General features: G+C 45.9%; 1 protein-coding gene across 13 annotated transcripts in view; it reads left to right on the plus strand.

The window, feature by feature from the left end:
- TTLL11 (tubulin tyrosine ligase like 11) overlaps positions 1-19372 on the plus strand; it is a 266594-nt gene that overhangs the window by 75204 nt on the left and 172018 nt on the right. Inside the window, exon 1 of one of the 13 annotated variants that reach the window (XM_067743440.1) lies at positions 15824-15975. The exons of the other annotated variants lie outside the window; for them this stretch is intronic. The gene's annotated coding sequence lies outside the window, so the exon portion shown is untranslated. Of the gene's footprint in view, positions 1-15823; positions 15976-19372 lie in introns of those variants that run through there. 13 annotated transcript variants of the gene reach the window in all.

Here is a 19372-nt window from a genome sequence, read left to right on the forward strand (position 1 = left end):
GAGGCGGACTGAAGCTGTGTCTGCACCTTCCTTCCCGAGTCGTCCTGTGCTGTGGGCAAATGTTGGCTAAGCCAAGACATCCTTGCTGTTGGTTCCCTCCAGAGCGCATTCAGAAAGATTCACGTTTGCCCGGGCTCTTGCACCTCTTGACTGTTTCTTTTGCTGAGGATTCCCTCCCTAAGTTTGTCCACTTGACAAACTCTTTTTTTTTTTTTTAATTATTTATTTATTTTTTTTGCGGCACGCGGGCCTCTCACTGTCGTGGCCTCTCCCATAGCGGAGCACAGGCCCCGGACACGCAGGCTCAGCGGCCATGGCTCACGGGCCCAGCCGCTCCGTGGCATGTGGGATCCTCCCGAACCAGGGCACGAACCCACGTCCCCTGCATCGGCAGGCGGACTCTCAACCACTGCGCCACCAGGGAAGCCCCACTTGACAAACTCTTACTGAGTGTCCCTGTGTTAGAGCTGATGTCAACAAATCTGTGAAGATCTTTTCTGACAACTCCTCTCCCCCTCCCTGTCCCGCTCTCCTGCCGCCCTGACCCAGGGACCCCAATTCTATACTCTCAATTATAGAACCCCCAAACACAGCATTTTCTATCAGTGTTCCTGGCTGGGAGAGAGTGAGGCAAAGGTTTGGGGTCAGGATAGAACTAGGTTAAAACCCTTCCTTCATCACTCTCTCAATATGTACCTTGGGCAAGTCAATCACTCTGAGCCTCGGTTTCCTTATCGGTAGCACCATAGTGATGCTATGAGAAGCACACTGTACCCCTCGGTGAATGGACCTTTACTTATCTGCTGTCCCTGTTAGACTGGGGGCCCCGGGAAGCTGGAACCTGGTCACATTCATCTCCATCTGCCCGGTGTGCAGCACAGAGAGGACCTGCAGGCCTTTGTCTGATACGAACGAACAATGAAAAAGGTTTGGCGGTCTTAAGATGGAAATTTAAGCTGGAGCTAAGAATGCTTAGACAGAGCATTCTGGGTGTTTCTGGCTTATGGGAAATGTGGAAATGGACTTATTTTAATTTTTAATAAAAATCTAGTCTTGAGACTAATTGTCTCATTATTTGATGGTAGATCATTTAGGAGAGGAAAAAAGCTAAGACTTCTCTTTGGCTGAACGGCACTTCAGCCTGGCTTAACCTGTTTTCCCCCTTCGATTCCCCACCACCCCTCCCCGCTCCCAAGACAGCCCTATGCATTAATACTTTTTAAGAGTAGATGCTCTATTGTTTAATTTTCTAAACTCAGTTGGGCCCCAAATACATTTAGTGTTTTGAATCACAGCTGTGTTAATCTTGCTACTTTGCAGTACTGATTTACTATTATGTGGAATTCTGAGATGAATGTGATAATTAGAGGGCCATTGCTTTAATGCGCTTTTTTCCCTCTAATGGCACGCTTTATAGAAAAAAAAAAAAAAGTGAAAGAGGTAAACATTTTTCTGGGAGGCTATTCTAAAGGTCAAGAAAACCCTGCTTCCCAAAGCGAGTAAAAGGTCATCTTTCACCCTTCAATTTCTGTCCTTTCATTTCCTTCTGCAAAAGTTCTTGGTGATGTCGCCTCAGTCACTTGAGTTGAGATGTCTAATTTTCTACAGGAAAATGGTGGAGCCAATTTTGACTTCAGTGCCTTTTTCAAAGAGAAATTATGAAAATTGCTCTTGCCTGTCTGTACCTTCTTTCCTCATCTCCAAAGAAATGAAAAAAGATCGCTCCTATTCTTTTGCTCAACTTCCTTTCTGTATAATCGCTTCTTGGAGGAGACCTAATGAAAGGAGAAGCAAAGTAGAGATTCGAATTTAGAAAGGGGTCGTAATTGAATTCTCCGGCCTTGTTAATGAAATCATTCTCTTGTCCTTTCCTGTCACCCAAACATACAGCCCTGCTTCTCCCCTCCTTCTGAAATTGACCCCATACGTTTCGTAGGAGCATTAGAAGAGTAAGATACAAGGATTTCTTTGGCTGGGGTGGATCTAACAGCAGTGTTTCTCCATCCTCTTGGACCTAGTGTCCCCCTTCTATTTTCTTTTAACGTTTTAATTTGATAAAATTTCATACTTACTGAAAATTCATAAGAATAATACAAAGAATTTCTATACGTCCTTCACTCAACCCCAAATCTCAACATTTTTCCGCCTTTACTTTCTCTCTCTCTCTCTCCCTCTCCTTTTTGAGAGTAAGTTGCATATATGATACCCCTTTATCCCTAAACGCTTCTGCGTGCCTTTCCTAAAGAAGAGAGCATTTCCTTTCATAACCACAGCGTAATTATCAACATTGTGAAATTAACGTTAATCCGACACTATCGTCTAGTCTAGTCGCGTCCAGAATTTATGCAGATTTGGACCATCGTCCCAGTAACGTATAGCACCAGAAAGTCCCACATCACACACTCCATCTAATTGTCATGCCTGTTTAGTCCCCTGGAAGCTGGAAAAGCTTCTCTGTCTCTGTGTGTGTTTCATGACATAGGCATTTTTGACGAGTACAGGCTAGTTACTGAGTAGACGGCCCCTCAATTTGGGTTTGTCTGGGTCTTTGTCACGATTAGATTCGGGATATGCGTGTTTGGCAGGAAAAGTGCAGAAGCAGTGCTTTGTTTTTCACAGGGATATCGTCTCTGGGGGCACATGATGTCAGTGTGTCTTATTACTGGTGATGTTCACTTTAATTATTTGGTTAAGGCGGTGTCTGCCAGATTTCCACTGAAGAATTACCATTTCCCCCTTTCTAATTAATATAAGTATCTTGTGGGAAGATGCTTGAAGACTACCTAGTATGTCGTTACTCCTCAAACTTTCACCCTCTAGTTTTAACCTCTGTTAATGATTCTTGCTTGAATCAGTTATTGTGATGGTTGCCAAATGGTGATTATCTAATACCATCGTTCCTTCTGCCCTTGTTAGTTGAGTTTCTTCTGCCTTCTCGTTTATTTATCTCTGTATGCATGCCTGTTAGTGTAGACTGGTGGATTCTTGTTTGATTCGATGGCTTATAATCCTTTACTATCATTATTTATTTCAATGTTCAAAGTACCCAAGATTGGGCCAGTGGAGGCCCGTGTCCTGTTAGCAGTCCCTGGGACTCTTTTGAACACTCTCGTACTTCTGCCCCAGCAAGATGTTCCAGGCTTTTCTTTTCTTTTTTTTTTTTTTTTGGTCTGGGCACCACCAATAAACAAAGATTTATTTGGAAATTTCCAAACCTGCCAGAAGTGGCACTTGCCAACCCCTAGGCCCACCCTCCTTAACAGGCTCCAAAGGACAATAGTCCTCGCCATCTCTCCCCCGCACCTACCCCTGCCCACACACACCCATGCCTCAGGCCACGCCAGAGAATTAGTGTGCCCTCCCTCTAGGAGGCGTTACCCCCGGCCCCAAGAGCTGGGGTGGCAGCCCTCTGGCCTCTCAGGAGATGATGGCGGCCAGAGCCGCTTGCATAGATTGAGAAAAGAAAATAAGGAAGGAGACACCAAGTAGGGCTCCCTGAAAAACCCCAGCTTACCCCTGTACAAAAAAAAGTGGCTCCCGCATAGAAAAACCTGCTCCACGAATAGTGCAAATACCCAAGAAAGGAAAAAAAACCAGCAGCAAGGCTGGGCTGGTAGGAATGGCAAAGAACTTTGGTTTGGAAAGGCTAGGAAGAGTGTGAGCTGTGCCCCTCTTCCTCGCCCAGCTCCCCTGAGCCAGCGCTGACACTCGCCCCAGCGGGGTCTGTAAACAAGCAAAGCCAGGCTTTTCTTGAATTCTCCCTGCCCTAGCCTCAGAATCCTCCAAATCTCCAGGAAGCCCTAGTTTCTTTTGGTGGCGCCGAGTGTGCTCATTCTGCAGGGTTGGCATTCCAATGCCCTCCTCCTTTTATAAAAAATACTTTGTGACATTATCTTTACTATCCTGAAATGAAATACAATCAACCTACACACATAGCAAACAAACAAATCCACCCTAAATAATTCTCTGAAGGAGAAAATAAAGTTCTGTATATGTTTCAATAAGTAAATACTTTGGTACTGTTACACTAAAAGATGTAATGCAGTGGTTGAATGCTTGCACCTACCTGTAATGAAGAAATTTGGATATAAGAAAAGTAAGATGATTTGATTAAACATTATGGGGTCTCTCTCTCTCCCTCTCTCTCTCTCTCTCTCTCTCTCTCTCTCTATATATATATATATATATATGTATAAATGTGTATATACACATATATATATTTCTTTATTTTTGACATTTCAAGATATTTTTCATATGGAATCACTGCATGTTGTATGGGTGACTCAGGTACCATAAACCACCATGTCATCAGTCATATGACGCTTCTGAAATATTGAACAACTCTTGACAAAATTCCAGGAAAAAAAGGGCAAAGTATAATTTTCCCTCCGTTTACATGATTGTTGCATCCCTGGAAAATTCTGATGTTCCATTTAAATCATGTGGAAAATTCTTTTTGTTTGCCTGTGACGTAGAGTTGGGTTCTGGGCTATCTTCATGTTCGCTATAAATAGGTCTTTCACTTCACGACCACCCAGTGCACTGCAGTTGGGCTGCCCCTGCCCACCAAATGCTAGCAATACCCTCCATTCGCTGTGATAAGCAAACACTCTCCCAGAAATTCCCCAAACCCTCCCTAGATGGCAGTACCAGCCTCACTGAGAACCATGGATGCATCTTTGTGGAACAGACATATTTTCATCTCTCTTGCTTAACAAACACAAATCCTGTTATATTGCTTGAAGGTGTTTAATAGTTAACACTTTCCAGAATTACGTCTAACATGACAGTTTCCCTGATCCCCACCTTACTTTCAGAATGGGTGGGGAAGCAACCTCAGTCACCGCCTTGGGCCGTCAGAGCAAGCACGCAGGGAGGGTGTCGGAAGGAGGGAGGAAGGTCTGTGCCCTCTGAGAGCACAGCCCCATCCTTCTGGCAGTCTCGTCGTAACCCTTGTTCACCAGAGAGTGTGTAGAAAGAATGCTGGTAGCCCTAAGCAGACAGACACCTCCATTGTACAGATGAGGAAACTGAGGCCCAGAGAGGGAAAGAGACTTGGCCAAGTCACAGAGTGAGTCAGAGACACTGATTAGGCCTAGAGTTGAAGTTGGTACCAAAGAACCATAGGGATTGGAAAGGACCTGAGAGAGCATCCAGGCCACACCCCTCTGGGTGAATCCCCTCCGCACCTGGACACGTGATCATCTTCAGAAATGGGCAATTTAATATTTTTCTAGGCGGTTCATTCCACCTTGAGACTGCTCTGAATTTTAAAATATTCCTGAGCGGAGACCTTTCTACGTGTATCTCATCCTTCCTTCCCTGCCCCTGCTGGATGCAGTTTGCCTCTCTTGGTCCCGTGGAACATGTGTGTTCCCTGTAGACCCTAGGACAGCCTTTCCAAAATTTCAAAATTGTATCCATGTCTCCTGAGCTCTCAGTCTGTGGCATTGAACTTGGCGCTGAGATTATTGTGATAAACACACCTGACATAGTTCTTGTACTTGCATAGCTTTTAGTGTGGTAGGAAGGCGATACTACACAAGTAGTGACACACGGGGTGAGGCTAAATGATCCCGTTTCTTTTTCCAAAGTGATCCAGTGGAGAAGCTTGGGTTCTGAAGCTGGCCACGCTTGCAGTGATACCACCCATAGCGACACCTGTGGCCTTGAATTATTTGTACAGCCTCTACAAAATTCAGACAGTGACTGCCCCGTAGGGCTGTTGGCTGATGAACACAGATAGAGGATTAAATAAGGACGCAGCACAGCACCTGGCACCGGATGCTCAAGACATGATCATTTCTTCCTCTTGTTCTTTTCCTTCCCAGCGTGGGACGTGTTTGAAGCAGCTTCTAGATATTTAGACAGGGCTTAAAGCTCGGAATAAAATAATTTATCAGAGTAGAGACACTCAGACTTATCTCTGCTGCACTTGACCTTTGTTGGATAACCATGGGATGCTTTCAAAACGATACGGGCAAAACACTAACAAAGAGATCATGCCTATTTGGATTCAAGTTGAAGGCAAAAAAGTAAATGGTCTCGGATTAACTGTTGTATGTTTAATGTTATAATATGTATATTGACTCATATCACCGTTGACTAATGTCACCATATCACCGTATCTTATACATTGAAATTACAGTCAGTCCACATTATTAATCTGAGTATATGTGAGCTGCTTCAGTGCGTTATTATTTTTAAAGTGTTCCCTGGCCATGCACATCTGGGAAAGGCTGGACTAGAGAGGTTTATTCTGATCTTCATTTGGTGGATGAAGATATTTATGCTGTAGTGTTACAAACCCTACTATTTCTTAGACATATCTCTATGGACTGTTTAGTTTGTGGGATTGTATCCTGAGATGCTGAAATGCTGTTCTGTCGAGGTTGTAGCATAGCTATCATGACTTTATGGGTCATAGGTGAGGCATCCCCTGGAGAGGCTGGTCTTTCCAACATCAACATCAGGGGATCTGTTGGCCAAGCCTCTGGGGAATCTGGCTGTGCTCCTAGGTCATGGGAAAACACTGTCTTCTGCCATCTGAGGGCACGTGGAAGAGCCCTGTCGTGCTGGGATGAGAGTGTCTGTAAACAGAATGAGCTAGTAGCTCATCTCTGTGTTTATTTCCCTTCTGCCCTCTCTGAGTCATTAATAAAGTCTTTTAGAGCCTGGGCGCATCTGGGCTTCAGGGAACTGAGTAGAGTTGGAGCCCATGCTTGGTTCAGAGCATTAAAGGGAATCAAACTCCCCTCCTGTCCTAAGTCTATTGTGGTGGGGACAGTGCCTCGTGAGATAACCCCAAAGGGAAGGTGGATTTGGGGGGAACAGTCGGGCAGCCTGTTCGCACACAGAGAGACGGCCTTCACCGCCCCTCTCTGGTTTATTGAGGAAGCAGGGAAGTTTCCTTACAGGTGACCACCGAGGTCAGGAAGGGGACACTAGGCCAGCATTGCCTGTGAGCCATCCACGAGCTTAGCCAAAAGTCCTGTTGTCCAGTGGCCACCTGCTACCATTGAAATAAAGCTGGGAGGGAAACATACTGTTTATTTAAGGAAAAGTGGCTTACAGAGCTGGCCTTCAGGGCACAGTGGGAGTTCCTTTGTAAAACTCAGCCCAGCTGCCTTCCAGCCACCAGGCTCACTTAGAATGCCACAGAGCTGCATGGTGATCAAAGCCATGTAAAAGTAATTCCTTACATGTCAACACCTTCCTGCTTCTCCTTGAAATTTAAACCAGCAGTTGAAATCCTGGGGCTTGCAGGAGATCTCGTTCTCACTCTCCTGGTGTAAATGATCAGGGCTTCCTGGATAGACACTTGGCTGCCAGGCCACATTCTCAGAGGAGACTAGTTTCTTGGTTTGTCGGTTTCCACCCAGTGCCCTTGTGGCAGAGATCAGAACTGTCACCCCGCAGCGTCAGCAACGCAGTGCTGTCCATGCCCGCCTGGCCAGCTTGAGCCGGCGGACCCGGCGACATTCCATGCCATTGGGACTTAGGGCAGCGACTGCCCAGGTTCATGCCCCTGGTCCCCGGAGTCACCTCAGACTTCCCTGCCTCCTCCTGTCTTGCTGTTGACCCTTCCTGCCTTCCTGGCACTTTGACTCATCACTTCCAGCTGTGTGATTCACAGGTCACCTGACTTCTCTGAACCTCTTATTTGTAACAGTATTAAAAACAATAGCATGCACATACACAAAAGATATTAAAGAATAAAGCAAAAAATAAAAATATTTAGGGCGAAATGGGTGAAGGTGGTCAAAAGGTACAAGCTTCCACTTATAAAATAAATAAGTCTCGGGGATATAAGGTACAGTATGGTGACTGCAGTTAATAATACTGTATTGTGTATTTAGAAGTTGCTGAGAGAGTTGATCTTAAAAGTTCTCATCCCAAGGGGAAAAAAAAATTAATTATGTAAGGTGGAAGATGTTAGCTAGACTTATTGCAGTGATCATCTTGCAATATATACAAATATCAAATCATTATGTTGTACACCTGAAGCTAATATAATGTTATATGTGATTATATTTTAATTTTTTAAAAGCTTATAAATATATAACTTATGTTTAACTAAGAAGTGATAGCTAATAAACTGAAAACCTGGTAGTCTCTACCCCCAAAAAAAGATAATAAGAGTGAACACTTATGTAGCACTTAATATATGCCCAGCACCATATTTTAAGAGACCTTTGCATACATGAAGTCAGGGGTCCCTAACCCCCAGGCCAAGGACCGTTACCGGTCTGTGGTCTGTTAGGAACTGGACCACACAGCAGGAGGTGAGTGGTGGGCAGGCGAGCAAGTGAAGCTTCATCAGTATTAACAGCCGCTCCCCATCACTCCCATTACTGCCTGAGCTCCCCCTCCTGTCAGATCAGTGGCAGCACTAGATTCTCATAGGAGCGTGAACCCTACTGTGAACTGCACATGCGAGGGAAGAGCTGAGGTAGTGATGCTAGCACTGGGGAGTGGCTGCAAATACAGATTATCATTAGCAGAGAGGTTTGACTGCACAGAGACCATAATAAATCAACTGCTTGAAGACTCATATTAACACCCTATCAGGGCTTCCCTGGTGGTGCAGTGGTTGAGAGTCCGCCTGCCAATGCAGGGGACACGGGTTTGTGTCCTGGTCCGGGAAGATCCCATATGCTATGGAGTGGCTAGGCCCGTGAGCCATGGCCGCTGAGCCTGCACGTCCGGAGCCTGTGCTCCGCAACGGGAGAGGCCACAACAGTGAGAGGCCCGCGTACCGCAAAAAACAAAAAAACAAAAAAACCCTATCAGTTTAAAGATGATACAAATAGATGGAGAGATATACCATGTTCTTGGATTGGAAGAATCAACATTGTGAAAATGACTCTACTACCCAAAGCAATCTACAGACTCAATGCAATCCCTATCAAAATACCACTGGCATTTTTCACAGAACTAGAACAAAAAATTTCACAATTTGTATGGAAACACGAAAGACCCTGAATAGCCAAAGCAATCTTGAGGAAGAAAAACAGAGCTGGAGGAATCAGGCTCCCTGACTTCAGACTATACTACAAAGCTACAGTCATCAAGACAGTATGGTACTGGCACAGAAACAGAAATATAGATCAATGGAACAGGATAGAAAGCCCAGAGATAAACCCATGCACATATGGTCACCTTATTTTTGATAAAGGAGGCAAGAATATACAGTGGAGGAAAGACAGCCTCTTCAATAAGTGGTGCTGGGAAAACTGGGCAGCTACATGTAAAAGAATGAAATTAGAACACTCCGTAACACCATACACAAAAATAAACTCAAAATGGGTTAGAGACCTAAATGTAAGGCCAGACACCATCAAACTCTTAGAGGAAAACATAGGCAGAACACTCTATGACATAAATCACAGCAAGATCCTTTTTGACCCACCTCCTAGAGAAATGGAAATAAAAACAAAAATAAACAAATGGGACCTAATGAAACTTAAAAACTTTTGCACAGCAAAGGAAACCATAAATAAGACGAAAAGACAACCCTCAGAATGGGAGAAAATATTTGCAAATGAAGCAACTGACAAAGGACTAATCTCCAAAATTTACAAGCGGCTCATGCAGCTCAACACTAAAAAAACAAACAACCCAATCTAAAAATGGGCAGAAGACCTAAATAGACATTTCTCCAAAGAAGATATACAGATTGCCAGCAGACACATGAAAGAATGCTCAACATCATTAATCATTAGAGAAATGCAAATCAAAACCACAATGAGATATCATCTCACACCGGTCAGAATGGCCATCATCAAAAAATCTAGAAACAATAAATGTTGGAGAGGGTGTGGAGAAAAGGGAACCCTCTTGCACTGCTGGTGGGAATGTGAATTGGTACAGCCACTATGGAGAATTGTATGGAGATTCCTTAAAAAACTACAAATAGAACTACCATATGACCCAGCAATCCCACTACTGGGCATATACCCTGAGAAAACCATAATTCAAAAAGAGTCATGTACCAAAATGTTCATTGCAGCTCTATTTACAGTAGCCAGGAGATGGAAACAACCTAAGTGTCCATCATTGGATGAATGGGTAAAGAAGATGTGGGACATATATACAATGGAATATTACTCAGCCATAAAAAGAAACGAAATTGAGTTATTTGCAGTGAGGTGGATGGACCTAGAGTCTGTCATACAGAGTGAAGTAAGTCAGAGAAAGACAAATACCGTATGCTAACACATATATATGGAATCTAAGAAAAAAAAATGTCATGAAGAACCTAGGGGTAAGACGGGAATAAAGACACAGACCTACTAGAGAATGGACTTGAGGATATGGGGAGGGGGAAGGGTAAGCTGTGACAAAGTGAGAGAGTGGCGTGGACATATATACACTACCAAGCATAAAATAGATAGCTAGTGGGAAGCAGCCGCATAGCACAGGGAGATCAGCTTGGTGCTTTGTGACCACCTAGAGGGGTGGGATAGGGAGGGTGGGAAGGAGATGCAAGAGGGAGGAGACATGGGAACATATGTATATGTATAACTGATTCACTTTGTTATAAGGCAGAAACTAACACACCATTGTAAAGCAATTATACTCCAATAAAGATGTTAAAAAAAAAACAAAAACCCTATCAGTGAGTGGCAAGTGAAAACAAGCTCAGGACTCCCACTGATTCTGCATTATGGTGAGTTGTATAATTATTTCATTATGCATTACAATGTAATAAAATAGAAATAAAGTGCACAATAAATGTAATGTGCTTGAATCATCCCGAAAGCACCTCCCCGAACCCTGGTCGGTGGAAAAATTGTCTTCCACGAGAACGGTCCCTATTACCAAAAAGGTTGGGAACTGCTGCATGAACTCATTCAGTCCTCAGGATATCCCCTGTGAGGTAGATATATTATCCCCATCATATCCATGAGGAAACTGAGGCAGAGAACTTAGGTGCTTTGCCCAAGAACACATAGTAAAAACATCTTTTAAAATAAAAAAAAAATAGGAAAGAAAAATCAATATCAGTAGATTTCTCAGAGCATAGCTGTGGGGATTAAGTAAAGTAATGAATGTAAGGCATATAGGAGGTGCACATTAATGGTAGTTATTCTATATTATTATTAGTTACATTTTAAAATGTTAAGTGGTGAGCTTTCCTCTTAGAACTGGTTCATGAACCCTGAGAGATGATATGGTTTAGCAGAAAAAGTATAGCCTTTGGGGTTTTGAACCCACACCTGGGTTCAGATTCTGGCCCCCTACGGTACAACCTGTCTGGCCTTGGGGAAGTAACTTACCCTTTAAGTCCCAGTTTCTTCACCTGTGATAGGGTGGCGATAACAGTATTAGGTTGGACCATATGAAATTGCTCATATCCCTATGGCTGTTTTTGACCTATAAAAATAGCAGTTTCGTCTGACTCACCCTTTAATGCCTACCTCATAGGGTTGCTTGTAAGGGTTGAAAAGCATACGTGGGACCAGCCAGCACAGAGCCGGGATTGCAGTGCTTTGGGTGACTAGGAAGCTCTTCCAGTATTAATAGTTGAGGAACACGAGAGGAGTTGAGGTTGGTACAACGTGTAAAGAAGGAGAAATGTCAGAATTGGGGGACTGGATGCGGGTGGGTGATGTGGGGGAAGGTAGAAACTAGGGTGACTCCCAGACTTCTGGCCTGGGGACATGGTGCTATTTACTGATACAGGGAGCGCAGGAGGAGTAGATGTGAGGAGAGAGACAATGGATTAGTACTGGCCGCGTAGAATTTGTGGCGCCTCTGTAGATGTCTAATTACATGGGACTGGAGCCCAGGAGAGAAGTGTGTGCCAGAGACAGAGAGCAGGGAGCCAGCTACATCCAGGGCGTGTGGAACTGAGGTCCCCAGGCTCAGATGAAATCACCCAGGATCAGCATTTGAAGTCATGTTTCCTGTGATCCCGGACCAAACACAACAACAATTGAACAAAGTGAGACCGTGAGTCGGGTTCCAACCAGCGCTTGCTGAGTCTCACACCCTCCGGGTTCCCTGCTAGGTGGGGACAGGACCGGGCAGGGAAATCTAGACATGCGGACGTCATCTTCCGTGTCCTTGAGGAGTCAGCAGTTAACTCAGCTTCTTTTTTATAGGGTCTCGGAGGGTGGGGGGAAACCTCTGGTTACAAAGTAGGAAAGTGAAAATGCTGTTACCCGTCTTGTAGGACTGGGTCTCATGGGTACATCCTGACATGCCTAGCCCGACCCTTCGCGCTCATCAACACTGCAAACAGCGATGCTGTTTTAGCCTAAAAAACATCTAGGGGGGTGGGGGAGGACACCTGGTCTGAGTGTTGCAAAATATGAGGTTGATCTTCTTGTCTTTTTTTAAAGTTCAATGTAAAGTGTGGCAAGAATGCAAGGGACAGGCATAAGGACTGTGGTGCTGGGAAGCGGGATGAAGCTAGGGCTGGTGGTCTGAGGCGCTTTTGGTTATAACGTGGTCGTATTTGGAGGTGTGTGCATTTAGCCCGTTCATTCGCAGGAAGCCCTCAGTATTGGAGAAATGTGTTTAGCTGGAAGGAGGCTTACTCAGCAGTTGAGTGTCGTTGTGTTCCAGGTGGGATCAGCTGGGATGCCCTCTGGAATCTCGGTAGGAAGCTGTGGGGAAGAGAGGAAGGGGGTGGGCGTGTGAAGCTGGTGTTGCCAGGGGCTCTGCTGGGGTGACCCACACAGGAGCACAGAAGTGTGAGGCTGCCGTCCAAGGGGACCAGCCGACAGCTGAGGGGCAGAGACAGGCCCAGTCACCAAGGGCAGCGCTGTGGCCCGTGCAGGCAGGCGTTCAGACTCCAGCCAAGCAGGTCGGGATGAGCCTCAGTAGGGAATCTGGAGGATGCTCAGGGAACCGAGGCAGAATAATAAAAATGAAGTAAAATGAAATAATAAAGACTGATACTGTGTTAAGTACAAATGGAAGACATTAGTTAATCCTCACAGTACCCATAGGAAGCAGGCCCTATTCTTCCAGTTTTACAGATAGGGACACTGAATGCAGACAGGTTAAGTAGCTTGGCCAGGGTCGTCCAGCTAGGCCGTGTCTAGGAGACTGGAACCCCTTGCCCCGGTTCTGCTGCCCCCCACAGACACTCAAGCACAGGGACCTGGTGGAGGTGAAGGGCAGCTGCAGCCTGGGTGCCCCCGTGTGCTCGGGGATCCCCAAGGCCCGTAGGCTGCAGCTTCAGGCTCGTCCTCAGCCGGCCTGGTTGGAGCCCACGTGTTCGGGGGTGAGAGGGAGTTGGGGAGTGGGTGGGGGAGGCCGGGCAGTGAGCCGGCTGTCCTCGTGTTCCCACTCTCCTCACTCAGCTCCAGCAATAAGGGGTCGGTGTTGAGGGCAGACCTGAGAGGAACATGGGCAGTTTCATGAAATGACGGGCTCCTTCCTATGAAGCAGGGTTTATAGTCCCAGGTGTGCTCTATCCAGAGTGGCTTTCTGATTGCTCACTAATGATGGATAGATTATGGCCCACATAAAGTTGCTGTTCACTAAAAGTGGGATCCATTCATTACTTTACGTTGACAACAGGCTGGGTTTGGGGTGAAGCTGGTGGAGAGGCTCCTCTCTCATCATCAGAAGCACCGGCCTCCCTAGCAGCCCAGTGATGCCGTGTCTGCCTTCCAGGTAGATCGGAGACCACCTTCAAAAGAAAGGACAGGTGAGCCCAGGGCTGCTGCTTTGGTTCTGCCTTCTAGCTGGGTGACTGCAGGCTTCTGACTTTACACTCTGGGCCTCAGTTTCCTCATTCACCCCAGAATGGAGATTCGAGGATTAAGTAAGGTGATTTCTCTGGAAAGCAGTGAAATTTATTATAACACCAAACAAATGTGATGTTACTTCGAGAGAGGACTTACTCCCAAGGACTCTCCGAAAGACCTCTTCAGATGCCGAATCCCGAATCCATTAGTGTAGAAAGAACTTTGGGTTGGAAATCTAGAGGTTTTATGTTTCAGGACTGCTTCTGCCAGTAGCAGTGTGGCCCTGGGCAAGTCTCCAGTTTGTTTGTGAAGTGTGTGTGTGTGTGTGTGATGGTTCCTGGCGTGCAGGCTGGGTGTGAAGGCACAAGGCAGCTCTGGGGCTGTAGAGAAGCCCTCTTCTAACCCTGGGGGCCCCAGCAAAGGCGAGTTGAGCCCTGTCATCTGGCCTGTCACTTTGCTTTCCCACGACTCTCTCTTTCCTCATTCTACCTATTAAACAGAAGTTCACCTGCTTGGAGTTTTCCCAAAGAACATGGTTGTTACGGAAAGGTCTCAGACTTTAGACTCTGACCAACTTGGTTTCAAATGATAACTTTATGCTTGTTAGCTGTGTGACGTCGGCCCTGGGACTCCACCTCTCTGAGCCTCTATTTCCTTGCAGGGTTGTTGTGAAGATTCGGTAGCTCATGGCTGTAAAGCACAGAACACAGAACACGGATTCTACAAATGGTCGTTTTTCCCTTTCCTCTTTCTCATTAATTTTGTTTCTACAGGAGAGGTTCGTTTATCTGGCAATCATTAGTTAGGTATGTACTAACTAATGTCCCTGGGGTTCATAAATGCCATAGTAATCAAGCTTCCTAATAATTTCATTTCAGAAAATGTTTATTGAGCACCCGCTTTTCTGGGAATAGTGAGTAAAATAAGGCTTGGTCTTTATCGTCAAGGAGCTCATAGTCAAATGGGAGAGAGATAATAACAATGAATAATAATAATAGCCCCACCATATGTTAGCCCTGGCAAGTCACATTCTTTAACTCGTGTAATCCTCACAACAACCCCACGGCAGAGGCACTGCTCTTACTCCCATTTTCCAGCTGAGCAAACCGAGGCACAGAGAGGTCAGAAAACTGTCGAGGGTTCCACAGCTAGTAAAGGGCAGCAGCGCTGGGCTTCGGAGTCTTAGCTCCCACAATATACTTAAAGATGCAACTATAATACACCATAGCTGTAGACCTAAAGACACACACGCAGTCACATTACAGTGTGATGGGGATGTTTGCCATGGACGGGTTAAGATGTCACAGCCACGGGAGCACAGAGGACAGACTCGAGGGGCCATTCTGGAGGGTTATGGACTAGGAAAGGGTTCTCAGTGGGAACCTTTGAGCTGGGCCTTTGGGGCTGAGTCGTGCAGAGGGGTGGGCGGGAGGGGCAGGAAATGAGGCTGCTGAGATGCACCTGAGCTGGGGCCGGACGAGGAAGGAGGGCCTTTTAAGCCACACTGCCGAGGAGTTGCACGTGAGCGATCAGCTGTACTTCCTTGGGCATAATTAACGTTATTTCTTTTAAACTGTTCAAGTAAATCCAGGACACTCATCAGTGATAAAACAAACAGGCTTTTTTTTGTTTTTTTTTGGTTTTTTTTTGTGTTTTTTTGTGGTACGCGGGCCTCTCATGCCGTGGCCTCTCCCGTTGCGGAGCACAGGCTCCGGACGCGCAGGCTCAGCGGCCACGGCCCACGGGCCCAGCCGCTCCGCGGCATGTGGGATCTTCCCGGACCGGGTTACGAACCCGTGTCCCCTGCATCAGCAGGCGGACCCCCAACCACTGCACCACCAGGGAAGCCCAACAAACAGGCTTTTTTGGTGGTTGTTGTTTGTTTTATTTTACCATTTAGGTTTTCTTAATTGGACCTCTTGGAAAGCCAGGGAGTGGGGGAGTGTTTGACAGGTGCAGTGATAGTTACTCCCATGGGGCCCATAGCTCCCCTGCTAACCACTGGCCTGAGGGTTTTCTTTGGCTACTCTTCCTTCAGTTCACCATATCCACGTCTGAGTTTAATCTCGGAGTCTCAGGCCTGCCAGACAGCGGTTGTTATTTTTGCTAACACGGGGAGAGTCGCCGTTATCAACATTAACCATCTATATGAGTGATTGGACCACACAGTCCTGTTCCGATGAACAGTGAGCGGCTTGAGGGAGGAGGTGACGTAAAATCCTAAGCGGGCTTTGTGGCTACAGGTGCTCAATTAGTAGTCAATGAGGTGAGCTGCTCATCTCCCCCCTCCCCCCAACCCCAGACCCGCTCCTCTTCCTGTGTCCCCTAAATCTGTAAATGGTACCATCCCCCCCACCCTGCTGACAACCCTCTCTTTCCCCTTCACCTCCATCCAGCCACCAGCTGCCCCCGAATCCACCTCTACCATTTCTGCATCCCAGCCCTGGCGCCACTGCCCAGCTCAGGCCCTCGGGCCTTGGATGGCCCTGTATCTTCCTGCAACTAGTCTCCTCCCTGCCAAACCATCCTCCTCTCGGACGCCAGAGTGATGTGGGTGCCGTGTCACCCAGTGGTTGAAAATCCACTGGTTGCCTACAGATCAAGTACAAACACAAGGTGTCTGGGAATCTTTTCTGCCCATTCCCGCCTTGCATTCGTTCCCGGGTTCATCTCTCCCTCTCCGTACTTTCCCTGTGTAACCGGGTCCATCACGGGGGATTCCTCCATCATCCGGGGGCCTGACCACTCCAGACCTCTCTCCTTCCTCCTACCCCCCCTGCCGGCGTCCATTCAGGCTCGTCCTCTCTGCCCACCATGTCTACCCACTCCAGTCCAGCCAGAGGGATGTTTCTCCAGAACACATCAATTTGTGTAATTAAGTTCTCAGAACCCTTCAGGGGCTCACCATCACTTCGAGACATTGTCCAAACTCCCCTAAAATGATATTCAAGACCCTTCCTATCAGGCCCTGGCTCCTCCCCAAGCTTGATCTTCTTCCATTGCCCTACTTCACACACATCCCGCCTTCATTCTAGACATGGGCTCAGGAAACTGAGTGCCTGCATTCAAAACCTGGTTCCACATCCTTTAGGCTGTGTGACCTTTGGCAAGTTACTTAACCTCTCTGGGCCTCTGTTTCCTTATCTGTAAAATAGAGTTGTAGAGGGTTAAATGAGATAATACTTCGAACAGCACCTGACCCATAGGAAGGCCCCGTTCGTGTGTACTAATGTTGTTGTTTTTGCTGTGGTGATCTGGCCTCTGTAAATCTCCCGAGTGGGATTTCCAGAGCGCTTCCCACTCCACTCGCTGGCCGTTCTCCAGCCATCAGAACGTATGTGGCTCTCTCCTGCCTTCACAAAACCGCACCCCGGCAGCACATTACCTGTTCTTCCTTCCCGCCTCACCTGTCCATCTCCCACCCTGCCCCTTCCTGCCTGGCCCTCGGAAACCTGACTGTAGAGCGCCTCCTTCTCGCCTGCCTCAGAAATCGCCTGGCACCCTGGGAGTAGGAATTTGCCTGCACCAGGTGCGAGGCTGCCTTGGCCGAGGCTGGAAGGGGCTGCCCCCTGCCCCCTGTCCAGCATGTACTTGGTGACATCTGCTTGTCTACCAGAGGCTTGTTTTTGCCGAAGATCTGCTCCCTGTGCCCGTGACACCAAGGGTCTCAGTTGCTAAGATTGGATGCAAATCCACCTGTGTGACAGAGGACTGCTCTAACTGGCTTTGACTTCCCTGGTATTGCAGACATGGTATTTCTTCAGCAATTGTCCTCTTACCCGCCCCTCGCTGCTAATAATGTTTTGTGGTTTGGTATTCGGTGGCTGAATTTCTCTCCTGAAATGTTTTAGCTTGCTTCTCCCAGATGCCCAGCTGACTTCCTCAAGTGCCTCATGCATCTCCCATGCAGAGCTCCTATTGTGTACAGCATCCCAGTGCACTGATCCCAGCAGCCCAGTATCAGCCCTCTGCTGACCAGTGTCACTTGCGTGTTTGTAACACAGCCATCCACTGTGGTGATGTCAAGATAAATCATTGTTCAGAACCTGTTCGCTGGCAGAAGCCAGGGACCTCAGTGTGACCCCCTTTATTGTATAGGTGAGTCCAACAAAGCCCAGGAGGTTAGGTGACTTTCTCACAGTCGCACAGTCAGAAATTACCTGACTAAATTGGGACTAGAATCCAGATTTTTCTGGTTTTCACTTCAGAATTCTTTCGAACTCACCTAAAGCTATTTCTTTTCTTTTTTTAATTAAATTTTTAAAAAACTTACAGTGGTAAAATATGCATAACGTAAAATTTACCATCTTTACCATTTTTAAGTGTACAGTTCAGTAGTATTAAGTCTATTCATTTTGTTGTACAACCATAGCCATCATCCGTCTCCGGAACTTCTTCCATCTTCCCAGACTGAAGCTCTACCCATCACACACTCACTCCCCATTCCTCCCTACTCCCCGTCTTTGGTAACCACCATTCCACTTTCTGTCTCTGTGAAGTTGACTACTGTAGGTGCCTCATACAAGTGGAACCATATAGTATCTGTCCTTTTGTGTGATGGCTTCTTTCACTTAGCGTAATGTTTTCAAGTTTCACGGTAGCGTGTGTCAGAATTTCCTTCCTGTTTATAGCTGAATAATACTCAATTGTATGTATGTACCACATTTTGTTTATCCATTCATCTGTCAGTTGACATTTGGGTTTCTCCCACCTTTTGGCTGTTGTCAGCAATGCCGCAATGAACATGGGCGTTCAAATATTTGTTCGCCAGAAGCTATTCCTTATGAAAATATAATTAGAGATACTTGCTGCTACCTACTGTTGCCACTTGTATTTTTTTTTCCTAATGGTAAGTTTGGAAAATACTAAAAAACACACAGTGAAGAATATAAAAGTTGCTAATTTTATGTGGTATATACTTACAGGATTTTATACTCATGTTGCCCATGATTATAAAAGTTTTATACAGACTGAGAGAGAATTTTAACAGGTAGCCCAATCTGTGTATTAGGGAGAACGCTTGAAATATATTTAAGGGACAGACAGCATAAGAACTGAGTGTGACCTTGGCCAACCATGGCATTTTGGAGATGAGTTTATTCAAAGTATGAGCTTACCTTAACAGTAATACAGAGGGAACTTTTTGTGGTGGTGCTTCCTTAAGACTATTTTAACATCTTCTTTAAAAAAAATTTTTTTGGAGTATAGCTGATTTACAATGTTGTGTTAGTTTCAGGTGTACAGCAAAGTGAATCAGTTACATCTATCTATCTATCTATCTATATCTCAACTCTTTTTTTAGATTCTTTCCCCATATAGGTCATTACAGAGTATTGAGTAGAGTTCCCTGTGCTACACAGTAGATCCTTATTAGTTATCTGTTTTATATATAGTAGTGTGTATATGTCAATCCCAATCTCCCAATTTATCCCTCCCCACCCCTTTACCCCCTGGTAACCATAAGTTTGTTTTCTACATCTGTAACTCTATTTCTATTTTGTAGATAAGTTCATTTGTAGCTTTTTTTTTTTAGATTCCACGTATAAGCCAGACAGAGAAAGACAAATATCATATTTTAACATCTTAATAGAGTATCTTACTGCTAAGAAGAGTCGAATTTTGAATGGGGGTCTTTCCCAGTCACATTTCTTAAATATCCACTA

The sequence above is a fragment of the Pseudorca crassidens genome, chromosome 7 (assembly GCF_039906515.1).
Source record: "Pseudorca crassidens isolate mPseCra1 chromosome 7, mPseCra1.hap1, whole genome shotgun sequence".
NCBI classification, from domain to species: Eukaryota; Metazoa; Chordata; class Mammalia; order Artiodactyla; family Delphinidae; genus Pseudorca; species Pseudorca crassidens.